Here is a 24,625-nt window from a genome sequence, read left to right on the forward strand (position 1 = left end):
ATTACATCATAGCAAAGGGCTTCCCAAGCCGACATGTTCAAAATACAAAAGCTTCAAGATTGCCGACGTCCTCACTGCCGACGTAACATGCATACAAAACACCTTGTAAAACACACATCTCGGCGTAGCCGACTTAAAGCTTGTTACCTACATATATACATAGGGAGGGTGAGCTTGGATACTCAGTGAATGGTACAAGTAATAAAGGGGTTAAATGAATGATTCCCGAGGTCTTTACAAAGCAATACATAATATATCAAGTCAAAACCATACCTATCATAACTTGTACAAAACATGAAGTAAATCTTGTTCATCAAACTTGGTCTTGCAAAACTCACATACTTAACACGTGTCAAATCTCATAACATAACCTCGGCATAACCTTGGTCCTTCAAAACATACTTGTGTCACTTAGGCCCGTAGCCCGCTTTGACCATTACTTGTGTCACTTAGGCCCGTAGCCCGCTTTGACCATTACTTGTGTCGCTTAGGCCCGTAGCCCGCTTTGACCATTACTTGCGTCACTTAGGCCCGTAGCCCGCTTTGACCATTACTTGCGTCACTTAGGCCCATAGCCCGCTTTGACCATTACTTGCGTCACTTAGGCCCGTAGCCCGCTTTGACAAGGACCGTATCCTTTTATACTTAGTACTGCGAAAGTTTAGAGTCCTCCAGCACAAGGGACTTGTGTTACATAGGCTTAACGTCCCCTAACACGAAAGGACGGCGTTACTTAGGCTTAACGTCCCCTAACACGAAAGGACGGTGTTACTTAGGCTTAACGTCCCCTAACACGAAAGGACGGTTCCAAGAATGCCATTCAAAACAAAGCTTATACTTGATACATAAAATAGGGGTGATCATTCGTGCTTAACAAATACTTTTATCAAAACAAGGCAAAGCTTTATCAAAACTTTAAGAACATAACTTTATTAAAAATACCACTCACACTAGTTCTTGGGACGTCGGGTCAAGGCAAAGGTCCAAGTCCTACAAACACATGGCAAAGCATACTGAACATACTTCTCAAAACAAGTCTCACATGCATGCAATGATTCTCGGGAACACATGCTAGAAGTCAAAACACTGTTTTTCATGTCAGGAAGACATGCTGGGTACCAACCAGGTCTAAGCCGAGGCCCTACACCTCCTGGCCGAGGTGCGGCTACCTAGGCTTCGGCATGCGGCTGCACGCCGAGGTGCGCACAAGACAACCAAAGGTGTAAGTGATTATGCAAGGTAGGCCAAGGTGAGATACGATGCTTGGCCTAAGTGTGAGGTCTAGATGAGAGTGGTCTCGGCGACTACACCCCGGAAAGTGAAGTCTGGAGACCTGGGTTTCCACCCGTGAAGAACAGGAAGGACATGAACATGAAGATCATGAAGAACATGAATGCTAAAATCATTACTTGTTATTACGAGATCTGGGATTTCATGACATGAGTTCGAAAACATGGACCTGGGTACCCATACTTGAAAATCATGCAAGAACAAACACAAAAACATGGATCTAGGCATGAGCCTTCGGATCAAAACATGACTTTTCTTGAAGAACACATGAATGCTATTTTCTCTTTCTAAAACCGAACTTCAAAACAATGCATGGCTTACAAATCATTTTCAATCATGCAATGCAATAACATAAACATAAAGAACATCATGAGCCGATCAAGAATCTAACCTTAGAACGCGGATCTAACGGTTGGATCTCTAGGAATCAAGCTTGGAAATCTACTCTCTCTCAAGAACTCTTCTCCCTCTTCTAGAGCTTCTCTCTCTACTCTTCAAAACAATATACAACAAATGATGGGTTTCTCTCTCTGCCGGCTGACTTAACTCTCAGCTCGGACACGTGGCAACGGTTGGTTGGTTCTCTTCAAAAAGGTGATAGATTGACAAGACAAGGCTCTGACAAGGCGTATTTAGCAAGCTACTCGGAATGGCACTCCGGCAAGGGGTGACATCGGCTAACCACAAGACTTCGGCAACTAGGGTGACAATGACCTCGGCTAGGAAGGACAACACTTGACTAAGCTGTGCCACACCTTGGCCTAGATGTGCCACACCTCGGTCTAGGTCATACCACTCCAGGACAAGGTCGCTCAGGTGCAAGGGTAACATCTCGGCCTAGATGATACACATCTCGGCCTTGGTGATTCACACCTCGGCCCAGATAATGACATCCCGGCCAATATGTCAAAGCAAAGGTGGAGGTCAAACGAAGGGGTTCCAAGATACTTCTATACTGAGGATGACCTCGGCTTGGAATGATCTAGGCTTAACATAACCTAGGCTTGGCATAACATCGGTTAAGATAACTTAGGCTTGGCGTGACCTAGGCTTCACATCAAGGAGGGAGCAAAGCAAGCACACAACACTTAGACAAATCACGAGGCATCAAAGCAAGGCATGGATCTTACTTAAGCAGAACAAGTCAAAATGTGCAAATGCAAGCTTAACAAAACAGAAACATGCAAGTGTGCAGGAACATGACTAGGATATGAATGTGGGTTATTACATTCTTCCCCCCTTAAAGAAGTTTGGTCCCCAAACTTCGCTTACCTTATTTCCAAAACAGTTCCCGATGTCAAGTTCTCATCTCTGCTTATCCCCTCTAGCCTTTATCTTGGGACAATCCTTAATGCGGTGACCCCTCTCTCCGCATCCGAAACATGCTCCAGTCGCTCGAAGACAAACCCCAAAATGTAGCTTCCCACAACTTGCACACGTCGGCCTGGTGCCACTTTCCTGATTCGCGTTGTTGGGACTATCTTCCACTGTCTTCTCCTCGGCATCATTCGGGTCTGCCTCTTCTTCGCGATTGTCGTAGGTCTGTCTCTTCCTTTGACTCTTCCCCGAACTTTGACTTCTGTTCAGGTTGGCTTCTGCAAGGAGGGCTTTGTCTAATACTCCAGCATACGTCGGCATGTCGAGTAAATTGACCTGATCTTGTATCGGCCCTCGAAGTCCACTCTCAAACTTCCTAGCTTTCATGTATTCGTTGTTGGCCATGCGAGGTACAAACCTTGCCAATTCGGTAAAAGCGCGGTCGTATTCCGCCACTGTTCGGTTGCCCTGTGTCAAGGTATGAAATTCGGTGGCCTTGCGATTTCGAACACTTAAGGGAAAATGTTTGTTGTAAAACAATTCCAAAAATCTGGCCCAAGTCAAGTCTGGGTTGCCTTCTCGAATCATCATCCACCATCTACGGGCGTCGTCTTCCAATGTGAATGCTGCTAGTGCTACTTTCTGAGCGTCGGTGCTGGGAAAAACCTCGAACATTTTCTCCATCTCAAGAATCCATGCTTCTGCTTTCATCGGCTCTATACCTCCATGGAACTTCGGCGGTTTCATCTTCTTGAATTCTCTGATCAGGGTCAATGTGTCATCTCCATATAGAGCTGGTTGCGGAGGCACTTGCGGTACTGGCGGTGGTGGAACTGCATGTTGGCCATCTGTTTGCTCGGCCTGGGTGGAGGTAGTACCGGTGTTCTGCTGCCTTGCCTGCCTTAATTCATCGGCCAAACTTTCAACCAATCTTTCTAATCTGTTTATTCTGTCCTCGGATTGATCTCGGCTAACTGGGGGTCTACCTCTTCTCATGATACTGGGGTATGCAGGATGTGACTCTTAGAATAAAATGAACAAATGAACATGTATGCAAGTGAACATGATCATGCCGAGATGATGCACACCTCATCAAGTAGCAAGCAACATGATGCAATTCTAAAATCATTCTAAGGGACATCCTATGCTCTTTAGGACTCAAAGTGTGTGAATAACGTACTATAAGGAACTTGTGCTCTGATACCATTCTGTCACGACCCCAAACCGCCCCTAGTAGTTTGGTGCCGTGATGGCCAGTAATCCGTAATTACCGAAGGCCAACTTACAAAATTCACACACAATCAGAGTATTTATATAGGGGGCTCGCAAATGCGGAAGCAATAATTCAAGATACAAGTGGTCCATAAGAGCAGTGCATAAGTCAAATGAAATGGCATACATCTTTATATAGCTTTAAAACTTGAATACAAGGTACAAAATACACATTACATCATAGCAAAGGGCTTCCCAAGCCGACATGTTCAAAATACAAAAGCTTCAAGATTGCCGACGTCCTCACTGCCGACGTAACATGCATACAAAACACCTTGTAAAACACACATCTCGGCGTAGCCGACTTAAAGCTTGTTACCTACATATATACATAGGGAGGGTGAGCTTGGATACTCAGTGAATGGTACAAGTAATAAAGGGGTTAAATGAATGATTCCCGAGGTCTTTACAAAGCAATACATAATATATCAAGTCAAAACCATACCTATCATAACTTGTACAAAACATGAAGTAAATCTTGTTCATCAAACTTGGTCTTGCAAAACTCACATACTTAACACGTGTCAAATCTCATAACATAACCTCGGCATAACCTTGGTCCTTCAAAACATACTTGTGTCACTTAGGCCCGTAGCCCGCTTTGACCATTACTTGTGTCACTTAGGCCCGTAGCCCGCTTTGACCATTACTTGTGTCACTTAGGCCCGTAGCCCGCTTTGACCATTACTTGCGTCACTTAGGCCCGTAGCCCGCTTTGACCATTACTTGCGTCACTTAGGCCCGTAGCCCGCTTTGACAAGGACCGTATCCTTTTATACTTAGTACTGCGAAAGTTTAGAGTCCTCCAGCACAAGGGACTTGTGTTACATAGGCTTAACGTCCCCTAACACGAAAGGACGGCGTTACTTAGGCTTAACGTCCCCTAACACGAAAGGACGGTGTTACTTAGGCTTAACGTCCCCTAACACGAAAGGACGGTTCCAAGAATGCCATTCAAAACAAAGCTTATACTTGATACATAAAATAGGGGTGATCATTCGTGCTTAACAAATACTTTTATCAAAACAAGGCAAAGCTTTATCAAAACTTTAAGAACATAACTTTATTAAAAATACCACTCACACTAGTTCTTGGGACGTCGGGTCAAGGCAAAGGTCCAAGTCCTACAAACACATGGCAAAGCATACTGAACATACTTCTCAAAACAAGTCTCACATGCATGCAATGATTCTCGGGAACACATGCTAGAAGTCAAAACACTGTTTTTCATGTCAGGAAGACATGCTGGGTACCAACCAGGTCTAAGCCGAGGCCCTACACCTCCTGGCCGAGGTGCGGCTACCTAGGCTTCGGCATGCGGCTGCACGCCGAGGTGCGCACAAGACAACCAAAGGTGTAAGTGATTATGCAAGGTAGGCCAAGGTGAGATACGATGCTTGGCCTAAGTGTGAGGTCTAGATGAGAGTGGTCTCGGCGACTACACCCCGGAAAGTGAAGTCTGGAGACCTGGGTTTCCACCCGTGAAGAACAGGAAGGACATGAACATGAAGATCATGAAGAACATGAATGCTAAAATCATTACTTGTTATTACGAGATCTGGGATTTCATGGCATGAGTTCGAAAACATGGACCTGGGTACCCATACTTGAAAATCATGCAAGAACAAACACAAAAACATGGATCTAGGCATGAGCCTTCGGATCAAAACATGACTTTTCTTGAAGAACACATGAATGCTATTTTCTCTTTCTAAAACCGAACTTCAAAACAATGCATGGCTTACAAATCATTTTCAATCATGCAATGCAATAACATAAACATAAAGAACATCATGAGCCGATCAAGAATCTAACCTTAGAACGCGGATCTAACGGTTGGATCTCTAGGAATCAAGCTTGGAAATCTACTCTCTCTCAAGAACTCTTCTCCCTCTTCTAGAGCTTCTCTCTCTACTCTTCAAAACAATATACAACAAATGATGGGTTTCTCTCTCTGCCGGCTGACTTAACTCTCAGCTCGGACACGTGGCAACGGTTGGTTGGTTCTCTTCAAAAAGGTGATAGATTGACAAGACAAGGCTCTGACAAGGCGTATTTAGCAAGCTACTCGGAATGGCACTCCGGCAAGGGGTGACATCGGCTAACCACAAGACTTCGGCAACTAGGGTGACAATGACCTCGGCTAGGAAGGACAACACTTGACTAAGCTGTGCCACACCTTGGCCTAGATGTGCCACACCTCGGTCTAGGTCATACCACTCCAGGACAAGGTCGCTCAGGTGCAAGGGTAACATCTCGGCCTAGATGATACACATCTCGGCCTTGGTGATTCACACCTCGGCCCAGATAATGACATCCCGGCCAATATGTCAAAGCAAAGGTGGAGGTCAAACGAAGGGGTTCCAAGATACTTCTATACTGAGGATGACCTCGGCTTGGAATGATCTAGGCTTAACATAACCTAGGCTTGGCATAACATCGGTTAAGATAACTTAGGCTTGGCGTGACCTAGGCTTCACATCAAGGAGGGAGCAAAGCAAGCACACAACACTTAGACAAATCACGAGGCATCAAAGCAAGGCATGGATCTTACTTAAGCAGAACAAGTCAAAATGTGCAAATGCAAGCTTAACAAAACAGAAACATGCAAGTGTGCAGGAACATGACTAGGATATGAATGTGGGTTATTACAAAACCACTATACCTTAACGATCTATTTGGAAATTAAATAAATAAGGAAGTTGAATAGAAAAATAACTTGAAGAAAAATGCAAGTCGAATAAAAATAAAAATGGAAGTTGCAGAAAATTAAAAATGGAAGTTCATTCAAGAAACCACTATACCTTAACGATCTGTTTGGAAATTAAATAAAAAAGGAAGTTGAATAGAAAAATGACTTGAATAACAATCGAAGTCGAATAAAAATAAAAATGGAAGTTGCAGAAAATTAAAAACGGAAGTTCATTCAAGAAACCACTATACCTTAACGATCTATTAGCAAATTAAATAAAAAAGGAAGTTGAATAGAAAAATAACTTGAATAAAAACGGAAGTTGAATAAAAATAAAAATGAAAGTTGCATAAAATTAAAAATGGAAGTTCATTAAAGAAACCACTATACCTGAACGATCTATTTGGAAATTAAATAAAAAAGGAATTTTAATATAAAAGAAAATTGAATAAAAATGGGAGTTGAATAAAAATAAAAATGAAAGTTGTATAAAATTAAAAATGTAAGTTCAATCCAGAAACCATTATACCTTAACGATCTATTTGGAAATTAAATAAAAATGGAAGTTGAATAGAAAAGAAGCTTGAATAAAAAAAGAAGTTGAATAGAAATAAAAATGGAAGTTGCAGAAAATTAAAAATGGAAGTTCATTCAAGAAACCACTATACCTTTACGATATATTTGAAAATTAAATAAAAAAGGTAGTTTAATAGAAAAGTAAATTGAATAAAAAAGGAAGTTAAATAAAAATAAAAATGGAAGTTGCAGAAAATTAAAAATGGAAGTTAATTCGAGAAACCACTATACCTTAACCATCTATTTGGAACTTAAATAAAAAAGGAAGTTGAATAGAAAAATAACTTGAATAACAATCGAAGTCGAATAAAAATAAAAATGGAAGTTGCAGAAAATTAAAAACAGAAGTTCATTCAAGAAACCACTATACCTTAACGATCTATTAGCAAATTAAATAAAAAAGGAAGTTGAATAGAAAAATAACTTGAATAAAAACGGAAGTTGAATAAAAATAAAAATGAAAGTTGCATAAAATTAAAAATGGAAGTTCATTAAAGAAACCACTATACCTGAACGATCTATTTGGAAATTAAATAAAAAAGGAATTTTAATATAAAAGAAAATTGAATAAAAATGGGAGTTGAATAAAAATAAAAATGAAAGTTGTATAAAATTAAAAATGTAAGTTCAATCCAGAAACCATTATACCTTAACGATCTATTTGGAAATTAAATAAAAATGGAAGTTGAATAGAAAAGAAGCTTGAATAAAAAAAGAAGTTGAATAGAAATAAAAATGGAAGTTGCAGAAAATTAAAAATGGAAGTTCATTCAAGAAACCACTATACCTTTACGATATATTTGAAAATTAAATAAAAAAGGTAGTTTAATAGAAAAGTAAATTGAATAAAAAAGGAAGTTAAATAAAAATAAAAATGGAAGTTGCAGAAAATTAAAAATGGAAGTTAATTCGAGAAACCACTATACCTTAACCATCTATTTGGAAATTAAATAAAAAAGGAAGTTGAATAGAAAAATAACTTGAATAAAAATGGAAGCTGAATAAAAATAAAAATTCAAGTTCCATAAAATTAAAAATGGAAGTTCATTAAAGAAACCACCATAACTTAACGATCTATTTGGAAATGAAATAACAAAGGAAGTTGAATAGAAAAAGAAACTTGAATAATAAAAGAAGTTGAATAGAAATAAAAATGGAAGTTGTAGAAAAGTAAAAATGGAAGTTCATTCAAGAAACCACTATACCTTAACGATCTATTCGGAAATTAAATAAAAGAGGAAGTTGAACAGAAAAATAACTTGAAGAAAAATGCAAGTCGAATAAAAATAAAAATGGAAGTTGCCGAAAATTAAAAATGGAAGTTCATTCAAGAAACCACTATACCTTAACGATCTGTTTGGAAATTAAATAAAAAAGGAAGTTGAATAGAAAAATGACTTGAATAAAAATCGAAGTCGAATAAAAATAAAAATGGAAGTTGCAGAAAATTAAAATTGGAAGTTCATTCAAGAAACCACTATACCTTAACGATCTATTAGCAAATTAAATAGAAAAGGAAGTTGAATAGAAAAAGAACTTGAATAAAAACGGAAGTTGAATAAAAATAAAAATGATAAAATTAAAAATGGAAGTTCATTAAAGAAACCACTATACCTGAACGATCTATTTAGAAATTAAATAAAAAAGGAATTTTAATATAAAAGAAAATTGAATGAAAATGGGAGTTGAATAAAAATAAAAATGAAAGTTGTATAACATTAAAAATGTAAGTTCAATCCAGAAACCATTATTCCTTAACGATCTATTTGGAAATTAAATAAAAATGGAAGTTGACTAGAAAAGAAGCTTGAATAAAAAAAGAAGTTGAATAGAAATAAAAATGGAAGTTGCAGAAAATTAAAAATGGAAGTTCATTCAAGAAACCACTATACCTCAACGATATATTTGAAAATTAAATAAAAAAGGTAGTTTAATAGAAAAGTAAATTGAATAAAAAGGGAAGTTAAATAAAAATAAAAATGGAAGTTGCTGAAAATTAAAAATGGAAGTTAATTCGAGAAACCACTATACCTTAACCATCTATTTGGAAATTAAATAAAAAAGGAAGTTGAATAGAAAAATAACTTAAATAAAAATGGAAGCTGAATAAAAATAAAAATGGAAGTTCCATAAAATTAAAAATGGAAGTTCATTAAAGAAACCACAATACCTTAACGATCTATTTTGAAATTAAATAAAAAAGGAAGTTGAATAGAAAAAGAAACTAGAATAATAAAAGAAGTTGAATAGAAATAAAAATGGAAGTTGCAGAAAATTAAAAATGGAAGTTCATTCAAGAAACCACTATACCTTAACGATCTATTTGGAAATTAAATAAAAAAGGAAGTTGAATAGCAAAATAACTTGAAGAAAAATGCAAGTCGAATAAAAATAAAAATGGAAGTTGCAGAAAATTAAAAATGGAAGTTCATTCAAGAAACCAGTATACCTTAACGATCTGTTTGGAAATTAAATAAAAAAAGAAGTTGGATAGAAAAATGACTTGAATAAACATCGAAGTCGAATAAAAATAAAAATGGAAGTTGCAGAAAAATAAAAATGGAAGTTCATTCAAGAAACCACTATACCTTAACGATCTATTAGCAAATTAAATAAAAAAGGAAGTTGAATAGAAAAATAACTTGAATAAAAACGGAAGTTGAATAAAAATAAAAACGGAAGTTGCAAAAAATTAAAAATGGAAGTTCATTAAAGAAACCACTATACCTTAACAATCTATTTGGAAATTAAATAAAAAAGGAACTTTAATATAAAAGAAAATTGAATAAAAATGGAAGTTGAATAAAAATAAAAATGAAAGTGGTATAAAATTAAAAATGTAAGTTTAATCCAGAAACCATTATACCTTAACGATCTATTTTGAAATTAAACAAAAAAGGAAGTTGAATACAAAAGAGGCTTGAATAAAAAAAGAAGTTGAATAGAAATAAAAATGGAAGTTGCAGAAAATTAAAACTGGAAGTTCATTCAAGAAACCACTATACCTTAACGATATATTTGGAAATTAAATAAAAAAGGAAGTTTAATAGAAAAGTAAATTGAATAAAAATAAAAATGGAAGTTCAATCCAGAAACCACTATACCTTGATGATCTATTTGGAAATTAAATAAAAAGGAAGTTGAGCAGAAAAGAAACTTGAATAAAAAAGGAAGTTAAATAAAAATAAAAATGGAAGTTGCAGAAAATTAAAAATGGAAGTAAATTCAAGAAACCACTATACCTCAACCATCTATTTGGAAATTAAATAAAAAAGGAAGTTGAATAGAAAAATAACTTGAATAAAAATGGAAGCTGAATAAAAGCAAAAATGGAAGTTCCATAAAATTAAAAATGGAAGTTCATTAAAGAAACCACAATACCTTAACGATCTATTAGGAAATTAAATAAAAAAGGAAGTTGAGCGGAAAAGAAACTTGATTGAAAAAGGAAGTTAAATAAAAATAGAAGTTGCAAAAAATTAAAATCGGAAGTTCATTCAAGGAACCACTATACCTTAACGATCTATTTGGAAATTAAAGAAAAAAGGAAGGTGAACAGAAAAATAACTTGAATAAAAATTGAAGCTGAATAAAAATAAAAATGGAAGTTTCAGAAAATTAAAAATGGAACTTCATTAAAAAAAATCACTATACCTTAACGATCTATTAGGAAATTAAATAAAAAAGGAAGTTTAACAGAAAAGTAAATTGAATAAAAATGGAAGTTCAATAAAAATAAAAGTGAAAGTTGCATAAAATTAAAAATGGAAGTTCAATCCTGAAACCAGTATACCATAACGATCTTTTTGGAAATTAAATAAGAAAGATAGTTGAATAGAAAAGAAACTTGAATAAAAAAAAAAGTTGAATAGAAATAAAAATGGAAGTTGCAGAATATTAAAAATGGAAGTTCATTCAAGAAACCACTATACCTTAACGATCTATTTGGAAATTATATAAAAAAGGAAGTTGAGTAGAAAAGAAACTTGAATGAAAAAGGAATTTAAATAAAAATAAAAATGGAAGTTGCAGCAAATTAAAAATGGAAATTCATTCAAGAAACTACTATACCTTAACGATCTATTTGGAAATTAAATGAAAAAGGAAGTTTAATAGAAAAGTAAATTGAATAAAAATGGAAGTTGAATAAAAATAAATGTGAAAGCTGCAAAAAATTAAAGATGGAAGTTCAATCCAGAAACCAGTATACCTTAACGATCTTTTTGGAAATTAAACAAGAAAGAAAGTTGAATAGAAAGAAACTTGAATAAAAATGGAAGTTACTTAAAAATAAAAATGGAAGTTGCAGAAAATTAAAAATGAAAATTCATTCAAGAAACCACTATACCTTAACGATCTATCTGGAAATTAAACAAAAAAGGAAGTTGAGTGGAAAAGAAACTGATTGAAAAATGAAGTTAAAGAAAAATAAAAATGGAAGTTGCAGAAAATTAGAAATGGAAGTTCATTCAAGACACCAATATACCTTAACGATCTATTTGGAAATTAAATAAAAAAGGAAGTTTAATAGAAAAGTAAATTGAATAAAAATGGAAGTTGAATAAAAATAAAAATGGAAGTTGCAGAAAATTAAAAATGGAAGTTTTCAATCTAGAAACCAGTATACCTTAACGATCTATTTGGAAATTAAATAAAAAAGGTAGTTGAGTAGAAAAGAAACTTGATTGAAAAAGGAAGTTAAAAAAAAATAAAAGTAGAAGTTACAGAAAATTGAAAATGGAAGTTCTTTCAAGAAACCACTATACCTTAACGATCTATTTGGAAATAAAATAAAAAAGAAAGTTGAATAGAAAAATGACTTAAATAAAAGTGGAAGTCGAAAAAAATAAAAATGGAAGTTGCATAAAATTAAAAATGGAAGTTCATTCAAGATACCACCATACCTTAACGTTCTATTTGGAAATTAAATAAAAAAGGAAGTTTAATTAGAAAATATATTCAATAAAAATGGAAGTTGAATAAAAATAAAAATGGAAGTTGTAGAAAATTAAAAATGGAAGTTCATTCAAGAAACCACTATACCTTAAAGATCTATTTGGAAATTAAATAAAAAAGGAAGTTGAATAGAAAAATAACTTGAATAAAAATGGAAGCTGAATAAAAATAAAAATGGAAGTTGCAGAAATTTAAAAATGGAAGTTCATTCAAGAAACCACTATACCTTAACGATGTATTTGGAAATTAAATAAAAAAGGAAGTTTAATAGAAAAGTAAATTGAATAAAAATGGAAGTTGAATAAAAATAAAAATGGAAGTTGCAGAAAATTAAAAATGGAAGTTTTCAATCCAGAAACCAGTATACCTTAACGATCTATTTGGAAATTAAATAAAAAAGGTAGTTGAGTAGAAAAGAAACTTGATTGAAAAAGGAAGTTAAAAAAAAAATAAAAGTAGAAATTGCAGAAAATTGAAAATGGAAGTTCTTTCAAGAAACCACTATACCTTAACGATCTATTTGGAAATAAAATAAAAAAGAAAGTTGAATAGAAAAATGACTTAAATAAAAATGGAAGTCGAAAAAAATAAAAATGGAAGTTGCATAAAATTAAAAATGGAAGTTCATTCAAGATACCACTATACCTTAACGTTTTATTTGGAAATTAAATAAAAAATGAAGTTTAATTAGAAAATATATTGAATAAAATTGGAAGTCAAATAAAAATAAAAATGGAAGTTGCAGAAAATTAAAAATGGAAGTTCATTCAAGAAACCACTATACCTTAAAGATCTATTTGGAAATTAAATAAAAAAGGAAGTTGAATAGAAAAATAACTTGAATAAAAATGGAAGCTGAATAAAAATAAAAATGGAAGTTGCAGAAATTTAAAAATGGAAGTTCATTCAAGAAACCACAATACCTTAACGATGTATTTGGATATTAGATAAAAAAGAAAGTTGAATAGAAAAATGACTAGAATAAAAATGGAAGTCGAATAAAAATAAAAATGAAAGTTGCATAAAATTAAAAATGGAAGTTCATTCAAGATACCACTATACCTTAACGATCTATTTGGAAATTCAATAAAAAAAGAAAGTTTAATAGAAACGTAAATTGAATAAAAATGGGAGTTGAATAAAAATATAAATGGAAGTTGCAGAAAATTAAAAATGGAAGTTCATTCAAGAAACCACAATACCTTAACGATCTATTTGCAAATTAAATAAAAACGGAAGTTGAATAGAAAAATAACTTGAATAAAAATGGAAGTTGAATAAAAATAAAAATGGAAGTTCATTAAAGAAACCACTATACCTTAACGATCTATTCAGAAATTAAATAAAAACGGAACTTTAATAGAAAAGAAAATTGAATAAAAATGGAAGTTGAATAGAAATAAAAATGAAAGTTGTATAAAATTAAAAATGCAAGTTCAATCCAGAAACCATTATACCTTAACGATATAGGAAGTTGAATACAAAAGAAGCATGAATGAAAAAAGAAGTTGAATAGAAATAAAAATGGAAGTCGCAGAAAATTAAAATTGGAAGTTCATTCAAGAAACCACTATACCTTAACGATATATTTGGAAATTAAATAAAAAAGGAAGTTTAATAGGAAAGTAAATTGAATAAAAATGGAAGTTGAATAAAAATAAAAATGGAAGTTGAATCGAGAAACCACTGTAGCTTGACGATCTATTTGGAAATTAAATAAAAAAGGAAGTTGAGTAGAAAAGAAACTTGAATAAAAAAGGAAGTTAAATAAAAATAAAAATGAAAGTTGCAGAAAATTAAAAATGGAAGTTAATTCAGGAAATCACTATATCTCAACCATCTATTTGGAAATTAAATAAAAAAGGAAGTTGTATAGAAAAATAACTTGAATAAAAATGAAAGCAGAATAAAAATAAAAATGGAAGTTTCATAAAATTAAAAATGGAAGTTCATTAAAGAAACCACAATACCTTAACGATCTATTTGGAAATTAAATAAAAAAGGAAGTTTAATAGAAAAGTAAATTGAATAAAAATGGAAGTTGAATAAAAATAAAAATGGAAGTTGTAGAAAATTAAAAATGGAAGTTCACTCAAGAAACCACTGTACCTTAACGATCTATTTGGAAATTAAATAAAAAAAGAAGTTGAATAGAAAAATAACTTGAATAAAAATGGAAGTCGAATAAAAATAAAAATGGAAGTTGCATAAAATTAAAAATGGAAGTTCATTCAAGAAACCACTATACCTTAACGATCTATTAGCAAATTAAATAAAAAAGGAAGTTGAATAGAAAAATAACTTGAATAAAAATGGAAGTTGCATAAAAATAAAAATGAAAGTTGCATAAAATTAAAAATGGAAGTTCATTAAAGAAACCACTATACCTTAACGATCTATTCAGAAATTAAATAAAAACGGAACTTTAATAGAAAAGAAAATTGAATAAAAATGGAAGTTAAATAAAAATAAAAGTGAAAGTTGTATAAAATTAAAAATGTAAGTTCAATCCAGAAACCATTATACCTTAACGATCTATTTGGAAATTAAATAAAAAAGGAAGTTGAATACAAAAGAAGCATGAATAAAAAAAGAAGTTAAATAGAAATAAAAATGGAAGTTGCAGAAAATTAAAATTGGAAGTTCATTCAAGAAACCACTATACCTTAACGATATATTTGGAAATTAAATAAAAAAGGAAGTTTAATAGAAAAATAAATTGAATAAAAATGGAAGTTGAACAAAAATAAAAATGGAAGTTGAATCCAGAAACCACTATTCCTTGACGATCTACATGGAAATTAAATAAAAAAGGAAGTTGAGTAGAAAAGAAACTTGAATAAAAAAGGAAGTTAAATAAAAATAAAAATGGAAGTTGCAGAAAATTAAAAATGGAAGTTAATTCATGAAACCACTATACCTCAACTATCTATTTGGAAATTAAATAAAAAAGGAAGTTGAATAGGAAAATAACTTGAATAAAAATGGAAGCTGAAAAAAAATAAAAATGGAAGTCCATTAAAGAAACCACAATACCTTAACGATCTATTTGGAAATTAAATAAAAAAGGAAGTTTAATAAAAAAGTAAATTGAATAAAAATGGAAGTTGAATAAAAATGAAAGTGGAAGTTGAAGAAATTAAAAAATGGAAGTTCATTCAAGAAACCACTATACCTTTACGATCTATTAGCAAATTAAATAAAAAAGGAAGTTGAATAGAAAAATAACATGAATAAAAATAAATATGGAACTCGCATAAAATTGAAAATGAAAGTTCATTAAAGAAACCACAATACCTTAACGATCTATTTAGAAATTAAAGAAAAACGGAACTTTAATAGAAAAGAAAATTGAATAAAAATGGAAGTTGAATAAAAATATGAATGAAAGTTGTATAAAATTAAAAATGTAAGTTCAATCTAGAAACCATTACACCTTAACGATCTATTTGGAAATTAAATAAAAAAGGAAGTTGAATATAAAAGAAGCTTGAACAAAAAAAGAAGTTGAATAGAAATAAAAATGGAAGTTGCAGAAAATGAAAATTGCAAGTTCATTCAAGAAACCACTATACCTTAACGATATATTTGGAAATTAAATAAAAAAGGAAGTTTAATAGAAAAGTAAATTTGATAAAAATGGAAGTTGAATAAAAATAAAAATGGAAGTTGAATCCAGAAACCACTATACCATGACGATCTATTTGGAAATTAAATAAAAAAGGAAGTTGAGTAGAAAAGAAACTTGAATAAAAAAGGAAGTTAAATAAAAATAAAAATGGAAGTTGCAGAAAATTAAAAATGGAAGTTAATTCGTGAAACCACTATACCTCAACTATCTATTTGGAAATTAAATAAAAAAGGAAGTTGAATAGGAAAATAACTTGAATAAAAATGGAAGCTGAAAAAAAATAAAAATGGAAGTCCATTAAAGAAACCACAATACCTTAACGATCTATTTGGAAATTAAATAAAAAATGAAGTTTAATAAAAAAGTAAATTGAATAAAAATGGAAGTTGAATAAAAATGAAAGTGGAAGTTGAAGAAATTTAAAAATGGAAGTTCGTTGAAGAAACCACTATACCTTTACGATCTACTAGCAAATTAAATAAAAAAGGAAGTTGAATAGAAAAATAACATGAATAAAAATAAATATGGAACTCGCATAAAATTGAAAATGAAAGTTCATTAAAGAAACCACAATACGTTAACGATCTATTTAGAAATTAAATAAAAACGGAACTTTAATAGAAAAGAAAATTGAATAAAAATGGAAGTTGAATAAAAATATAAATGAAAGTTGTATAAAATTAAAAATGTAAGTTCAATCTAGAAACCATTACACCTTAACGATCTATTTGGAAATTAAATAAAAAAGGAAGTTGAATACAAAAGAAGCTTGAATAAAAAAAGAAGTTGAATAGAAATAAAAATGGAAGTTGCAGAAAATGAAAATTGCAAGTTCATTCAAGAAACCACTATACCTTAACGATATATTTGGAAATTAAATAAAAAAGGAAGTTTAATAGAAAAGTAAATTTGATAAAAATGGAAGTTGAATAAAAATAAAAATGGAAGTTGAATCCAGAAATCACTATACCATGACGATCTATTTGGAAATTAAATAAAAAAGGAAGTTGAGTAGAAAAGAAACTTGAATAAAAAAGGAAGTTAAATAAAAATAAAAATGGAAGTTGCAGAAAATTAAAAATGGAAGTTAATTCATGAAACCACTATACCTCAACTATCTATTTGGAAATTAAATAAAAAAGAAAGTTGAATAGGAAAATAACTTGAATAAAAATGGAAGCTGAAAAAAAATAAAAATGGAAGTCCATTAAAGAAACCACAATACCTCAACGATCTATTTGGAAATTAAATAAAAAATGAAGTTTAATAAAAAAGTAAATTGAATAAAAATGGAAGTTGAATAAAAATGAAAGTGGAAGTTGAAGAAATTTAAAAATGGAAGTTCATTGAAGAAACCACTATACCTTTACGATCTACTAGCAAATTAAATAAAAAAGGAAGTTGAATAGAAAAATAACATGAATAAAAATAAATATGGAACTCGCATAAAATTGAAAATGAAAGTTCATTAAAGAAACCACAATACGTTAACGATCTATTTAGAAATTAAATAAAAACGGAACTTTAATAGAAAAGAAAATTGAATAAAAATGGAAGTTGAATAAAAATATAAATGAAAGTTGTATAAAATTAAAAATGTAAGTTCAATCTAGAAACCATTACACCTTAACGATCAATTTGGAAATTAAATAAAAAAGGAAGTTGAATACAAAAGAAGCTTGAATAAAAAAAGAAGTTGAATAGAAATAAAAATGGAAGTTGCAGAAAATGAAAATTGCAAGTTCATTCAAGAAACCACTATACCTTAACGATATATTTGGAAATTAAATAAAAATGGAAGTTTAATAGAAAAGTAAATTTGATAAAAATGGAAGTTGAATAAAAATAAAAATGGAAGTTGAATCCAGAAACCACTATACCATGACGATCTATTTGGAAATTAAATAAAAAAGGAAGTTGAGTAGAAAAGAAACTTGAATAAAAAAGGAAGTTAAATAAAAATAAAAATGGAAGTTGCAGAAAATTAAAAATGGAAGTTAATTCATGAAACCACTATACCTCAACTATCTATTTGGAAATTAAATAAAAAAGGAAGTTGAATAGGAAAATAACTTGAATAAAAATGGAAGCTGAAAAAAAATAAAAATGGAAGTCCATTAAAGAAACCACAATACCTTAACGATCTATTTGGAAATTAAATAAAAAAGGAAGTTTAATAAAAAAGTAAATTGAATAAAAATGGAAGTTGAATAAAAATGAAAGTGGAAGTTGAAGAAATTTAAAAATGGAAGTTCATTGAAGAAACCACTATACCTTTACGATCTATTAGCAAATTAAATAAAAAAGGAAGTTGAATAGAAAAATAACATGAATAAAAATAAATATGGAACTCGCATAAAATTGAAAATGAAAGTTCATTAAAGAAACCACAATACGTTAACGATCTATTTAGAAATTAAATAAAAACAGAACTTTAATAGAAAAGAAAATTGAATAAAAATGGAAGTTGAATAAAAATATAAATGAAAGTTGTATAAAATTAAAAATGTAATGTAACGCCCTCAAAATAATAACATTAAACCCAACAAATAAGACGAGCGTTGATAGATAAACTAACCACCTTCTATCATTCATAGAATTCCATTACATAAGTATTACATGTTAATCTCATAACAAAATGCCCTACGGGCTTACAGCTTTCCAAGTTAACACTTGGTTACAACAAAGAGTTCTAACTCGTTTACACATTAAGCCCTTGGCTTGAAATTACATGTAATACATCAAAAGTACAACAGCAAAACTATGCCCGCCACTAGCCTCCCAGCTTTGTCCTTGGAGGTGGCATGCTTCCTGTACCTGAAAATGATATTCCCATATAGGGTGAGCCACAGCCCAGTAGAAATACACTAAACCAACCATGAACAATGACTAAAACATTAGCAATTGATAGTTGGTCATCACTGATTCAATCACATAAATTACATATTTATGTCAACGACTTACAAGTCCCAATTACTTTTCATTTTCCCTTTTTCAACAGATAAGCATGCTAGCTCTATCATCATTTCCACAGATATGTATAAAAACTATATCTCACATTCAGATAAGCATAAAAGCTATATCCACAATCTCAACAGATATGTATATCAACAATATCCACAGATAAGCATACAAGCTGTATCCACACTCTACAACAGATATGTATATCAACAATATCCACAGATAAGCATACAAGCTGTATCCACACTTCACTTCACAAAGATAAGCATATGAGCTCTATCTTCACTTCTCTAGACAAGCATATGAGCTCTGTCTACGGAGTACATCCCCTATCTCCTCCAAATACCTATCCGGTTTAGAGGTACATCCCCTATCTTCCCCTAAACAGCGGAGTACATCCCCTATCTCCTCCTCTACACATAACGCATATAAACACATTGGTTCTATATACAATCACACAATACAAACAATTAATGTATTCTAGCAACTGTCAAGTTCCATAACACATTCCATTGATTAGTTTCAGTTTGCCTAATCAACATACATTGTCTACAACAATCACGACTATCCTCCACCGATAGCCCAAAGCAGTTATTTCTAAAACAGAAAATAAATGCACAAATGGATATTCAATCAACATTTCATTTCCTCATTTCTCATCAATTAATTATCCCAATTAATTAAACAATGTAATTAGGCCATTTTCCATAATTACCATTTCAACCCTTAGGTCCCATTTTCATCAATGATTCAACAATCATTCCATTTTTTTCTATGCCAAACATGCATCTAGGTTTATTATGAATAAAACCCCAACTTTTGTAAAATTACACAAAAGCCCCAAACTTTCACAAAATTACCAAACCAAGCCCAACATCTCAAAATACCAAAATTTAAAGACAAAACCCATAGAGAGGAGTAGGATATCCCTACCTCAAATTCGGAGTCCCAAAGGAGAAGACGACAAAACCCAACGTGCTCCAAAACCCGTGATTTTCAGATTAAAATGAAGCCCTCGACGATCAACAACTTTTTTGTAAAGGCCAAAGGTGAGTAAATCACTCCTACTAGATCAAAACCTAGAGAGAAGGTAGTATCTAGAGTGAGAGGCTCAACAATGGTGATTTTGGAAAAGTAAGAGAGAGAAGAGAAAGCAAAAAGTGATTTGAAAAGTCACAATTTCGGGACTTAAACCCAGTCTCCCGCTCGAGCGTAAAACACCCCGCTCGAGCGGCCACTCACAGACTTCCGCTCGAGCGGCCAACCTCCCGCTCGAGCGCAGAATGCACTCGCCCAGCACTTTTGCAGAACCAGGCCTCCGCTCGAGCTCCCAACCCTACGCTCGAGCTCACAACACTGCACAACAAGATACTGGATGGATGTAATCTACGCTCGAGCTCCAACACCTCCGCTCGAGCGTACAGGCCAAAAATCTGGGCAACTAGTTTTGGTTTCTAAACTCAACCAACCTGTAACAAACCCGCTCAACACATCCTATAACTCAAATACAAAGTAAGAAAGGATGTAAACAAGATAATAAACAACTACCAACATCCACGGACACATGTCCGGATCACTATACAACAAGGGTAAACCCGAGATCGCTATAACCTCCCCCCCTTAAAGAATTTCGTCCCCGAAATTAAACACAAGTTTTCAAAAAAACAAGTTCTCCTCCATTTTAAACATTCAACAATTCGACCCATTACCGGTCATCCCATCCCTTAAACAAGAGACATATCACAATATGTAAACAACATATGTACTTTCAACATGCATCAACATTATGCACTATCCTTCCAATTTCAACAATATATTCAACAGATATAATGTTACATTCAACTTCCATATGAGGCAAGTTCCAAAACATACTACCAATAATCAAAACATTCTCAATGTTTCACAACTTAAGACATATATAAAAGTTCTTAAGTTCAACAAAATGTAAAATTCAAATACAAAATTACATATCAATAAACAAGTCCGGATATTTCTCACGGACTCCTAACTCACGTTCCCAAGTGGCTTCTTCCACTCCGTGATGTTTCCACAAGACTTTCACCAAAGGAATGGTCTTGCCACGCAGGACTTGATCCCGCCTATCCAAGACCCGAACCGGTCTCTCCTCATACGAGGCATCGTCATCTACCTCTAAATCAGTCCAATCCAACACATGTGATGGATCTGGCTCATACTTCCGAAGCATACTCACATGAAACACATCATGCACTCCGGACAACTGCGGCGGTAAGGCTAACCGATAAGCAACCTCACCTATCCTCTCAAGGATCTCAAAAGGACCTATAAACCGAGGGGATAACTTCCCACTCTTCCCAAACCTCATCAGGCCTCGTCTAGGTGATATCTTCAGAAAGACATGGTCACCTACCTCAAACGCCAAAGGCCTCCTCCTACGGTCGGCATAACTCTTTTGTCGACTCTGGGCTGTAACAAGCCTCTTACGGATAAGCTCAACTTTCTCCGTCGTCTCCCTAACCAACTCCGGACCCAACAAAGGTGCATCACCCACCTCGGCCCAACAAACTGGAGACCTACACGGTCGGCCATACAAGGCCTCAAACGGTGCCATACCGATGCTAGACTGAAAACTGTTGTTGTAGGCAAACTCTACCAATGGCAAGTGCCTCTCCCACGTCCCACAGAAGTCCAGGACACAACCCCGAAGCATATCCTCGAGGATCTGAATAGTACGCTCGGACTGCCCGTCAGTCTGAGGATGATAAGCCGTACTAAAGGTCAACTTAGTGCCCAACGCACTCTGCAAACTCTGCCACAACCTAGCAGTAAAACGAGGATCTCTATCTGAGACGATCGTCACTGGGACCCCATGCAATCGCACTACGTCCCGAACATACGCATCGGCAAGATGATCTACCGAATCTCTCACGCGCATAGGAATAAAGTGCGCCGACTTAGTCAACCGGTCTACAATCACCCAAATAGCATCACTACCCCGCTGAGTCCTCGGAAGACCTACAACGAAGTCCATAGTGACATGTTCCCACTTCCACTCGGCAATAGGCAAGGGTTGCAACAAACCCGCTGGCCTCTGATGCTCGGCCTTCACTTGCTGGCAAGTAAGGCACTTCGATACGAAAACAGCCACATCTCTTTTCATACCCCGCCACCAAAACTGGCGACCCAAATCCTGATACATCTTAGTACCTCCCGGATGCACCGCAAGGCGCGAATGGTGAAACTCTCGGAGTACTTCCTCTCGGCAAGACTCCGGTACAAACAAACGGTCTCGGTATCTCACACTCAGGTCGGGATACACCGTCAAACCCTTCTCAACTTTCCCACTGGAGATCTTCTCTCGGAGGGATTCTACCTCAAGGTCACCTCTCTGTGCCTCTAACACTCTAGTCACAAGTGTAGGCTGTGCAACAACAGAAAACAAGGCCGCAGCCTCAACAGATTCGCCCAGTAGCAAATCAAACTCGCCAAGTGCTCCCAACATCACCCATTCCCGGATGGCTATACAAGCTACATCACTAATGGTTTTCCTACTAAGGGCATCGGCCACAACATTGGCCTTTCCCGGATGATAATGCAACTCAAAATCATAATCCTCGATGAACTCCATCCACCTCCTCTGCCTCAGATTCAAGTCTCTCTGTGTAAACAGATACTTCAAACTCTTATGATCCGAGAATACCTCGAACCTCTCACCATAAAGGTAGTGCCTCCAGACTTTCAAGGCAAAGATCACAGCTGCTAACTCTAGGTCATGTGTGGGGTAATTCTTCTCGTGTATTTTCAACTGACGTGAGCCATAAGCTACCACTTTCCCCTCTTGCATCAACACACAACCCAAACCCTCTCGTGAGGCATCACAATAAACCGCATAACCCAACCCTCTCTCCGGAATAATCAATACCGGAGCGGTGGTCAATCTAACTTTCAACACTTGGAACGACTTTTCACAAGTCTCACTCCACACAAACTTGATTCCCTTCCGAGTCAGTCTAGTCAACGGTGACGCTAACCTGGAGAAATCTTTCACAAACCGACGGTAATACCCAGCTAATCCCAGAAAACTGCGGATCTCAAACACACTCTTAGGCTGTGCCCAATCTTGCACTGCCTCAACCTTGGATGTATCAACAGACACCCCTTCCCCGGATACCACGTGGCCTAAGAATTTGACTTCCCTCAGCCAGAACTCACACTTCCCAAACTTGGCATACAGCCTATGGGCTCTAAGTAACTTAAGCACCACTCTCAAGTGTTCCTCGTGCTCCTCCTTAGATGACGAATAGATAAGGATATCGTCCACAAAAACAACCACAAAGCGGTCTAAGAACTCCCGGAAAATCCGGTTCATCAAGTCCATAAAGACTGCCGGTGCATTGGTAAGCCCGAATGGCATCACCAGAAACTCATAATGGCCATACCGCGTACGGAATGCCGTCTTCGGAATATCTTCCTCCCTGACCCTCAACTGATGGTAACCCGATCTCAAGTCTATCTTAGAGAAACAACGGGAACCCTTCAACTGGTCAAACAAATCATCTATACGGGGCATAGGGTACTTATTTTTAACCGTAGCCCGATTCAACTTCCGGTAGTCTATACACAATCTCAAGGCACCATCTTTCTTTTTAACAAAGAGGGCCGGTGCTCCCCACGGTGAAACACTAGGGCGAACAAAGCCCTTATCGAGCAATTCCTGGAGCTGAACTTTCAACTCAACCAACTCTGCTGGAGCAAAACGGTAAGGTGCCATAGAAATCGGCGCCGTACCAGGCACTAAATCAATAGAGAACTCTATCTCTCGGTGAGGTGGCAAACTAACAAGATCTTCGGGAAAAACATCCGAATACTCACAAACCACCCCCGGCAATACATGCTGGGTCTCACCACTCTCACCACTCTCAAAGCTAGCAAGTAGACTACTAAGCTCACTTCGCCCTCGCGAATTATACCCCGGTGGCAAAACACTACCAACCCGGTCTCCCAAGAAATGGAACCACTCCCCGCTCAAGGTACATAATGTAACCCTCTGGCGGTAGCAATCAATAACAGCCCGGTATGACGATAACCAGTCCATACCCAAAATAACATCAAAACCCTTCATGGGCATGATAACAAACGGAAAAGGAAGCCTATAATCGGCGACCTCTATATCACATCCTCTAACACCCTGTTTCAGGATTAACTCACCACCCAAAGGCGATACCACACAAATAGGAGATGCTAACTGTGCTAACTCCAATTCCAAAACAGATGCAAATGCAGCAGATACAAAAGAATGAGATGCACCCGTGTCTATCAACACACTAGCAACTGAGTTGCAAAACAGAAAAGTACCTCTCACCACCGATGGAGCCGGTACTAAATCCTGCGCGGTAACAGCATACACGCGTCCCGTAGGCCCCTGGTCTACCTGCTCACCTCTCGGAGCAAAAGACTGTTGCACAGACTGGGATGACGAAGCTCCCGGATTGGCCCTCGAGGCCTGCACAGACTGAGCTGGCTGAAAACCCTGCGTCTGCCTAGAACCAGACGCTCCCGAAGTGGCACTCAACTGTGGGCAAAACCTCTTCATGTGCCCAGGTTGTCCACACTGATAACAAATCAAGAGCTGCCCCCTGCCCAAACTCTGACTCGGCGGTCTAGCTGAAGAAGAAGCAGCTTTCTGACCCCCACCCTTCTGCGGGCAAACAGAAACCTTGTGACCCAGCTGGCCACACTTGTAACAAGTGAATTCTCCCTGACTGCCTCTCCCCGAGCCTACACTAGGCACTGGAAAGGTCGATCTAGAGACTGCACCCTGAGACTGCTGAGGGTTATAACCCTTCTGTCTCCTGCCATCACTCTGACTATCCTGGCTCCTCTTGGAGCCTCTCTGCCCCTCATCCTCCTCCTGCATCATAAGCTCCATATGAGCTGCAGCGTCCACTAGG

This window comes from Camellia sinensis, unplaced genomic scaffold (genome assembly GCF_055761805.1).
Source record: "Camellia sinensis isolate YWXY unplaced genomic scaffold, ASM5576180v1 Unanchor2, whole genome shotgun sequence".
NCBI classification, from domain to species: domain Eukaryota; kingdom Viridiplantae; phylum Streptophyta; class Magnoliopsida; order Ericales; family Theaceae; genus Camellia; species Camellia sinensis.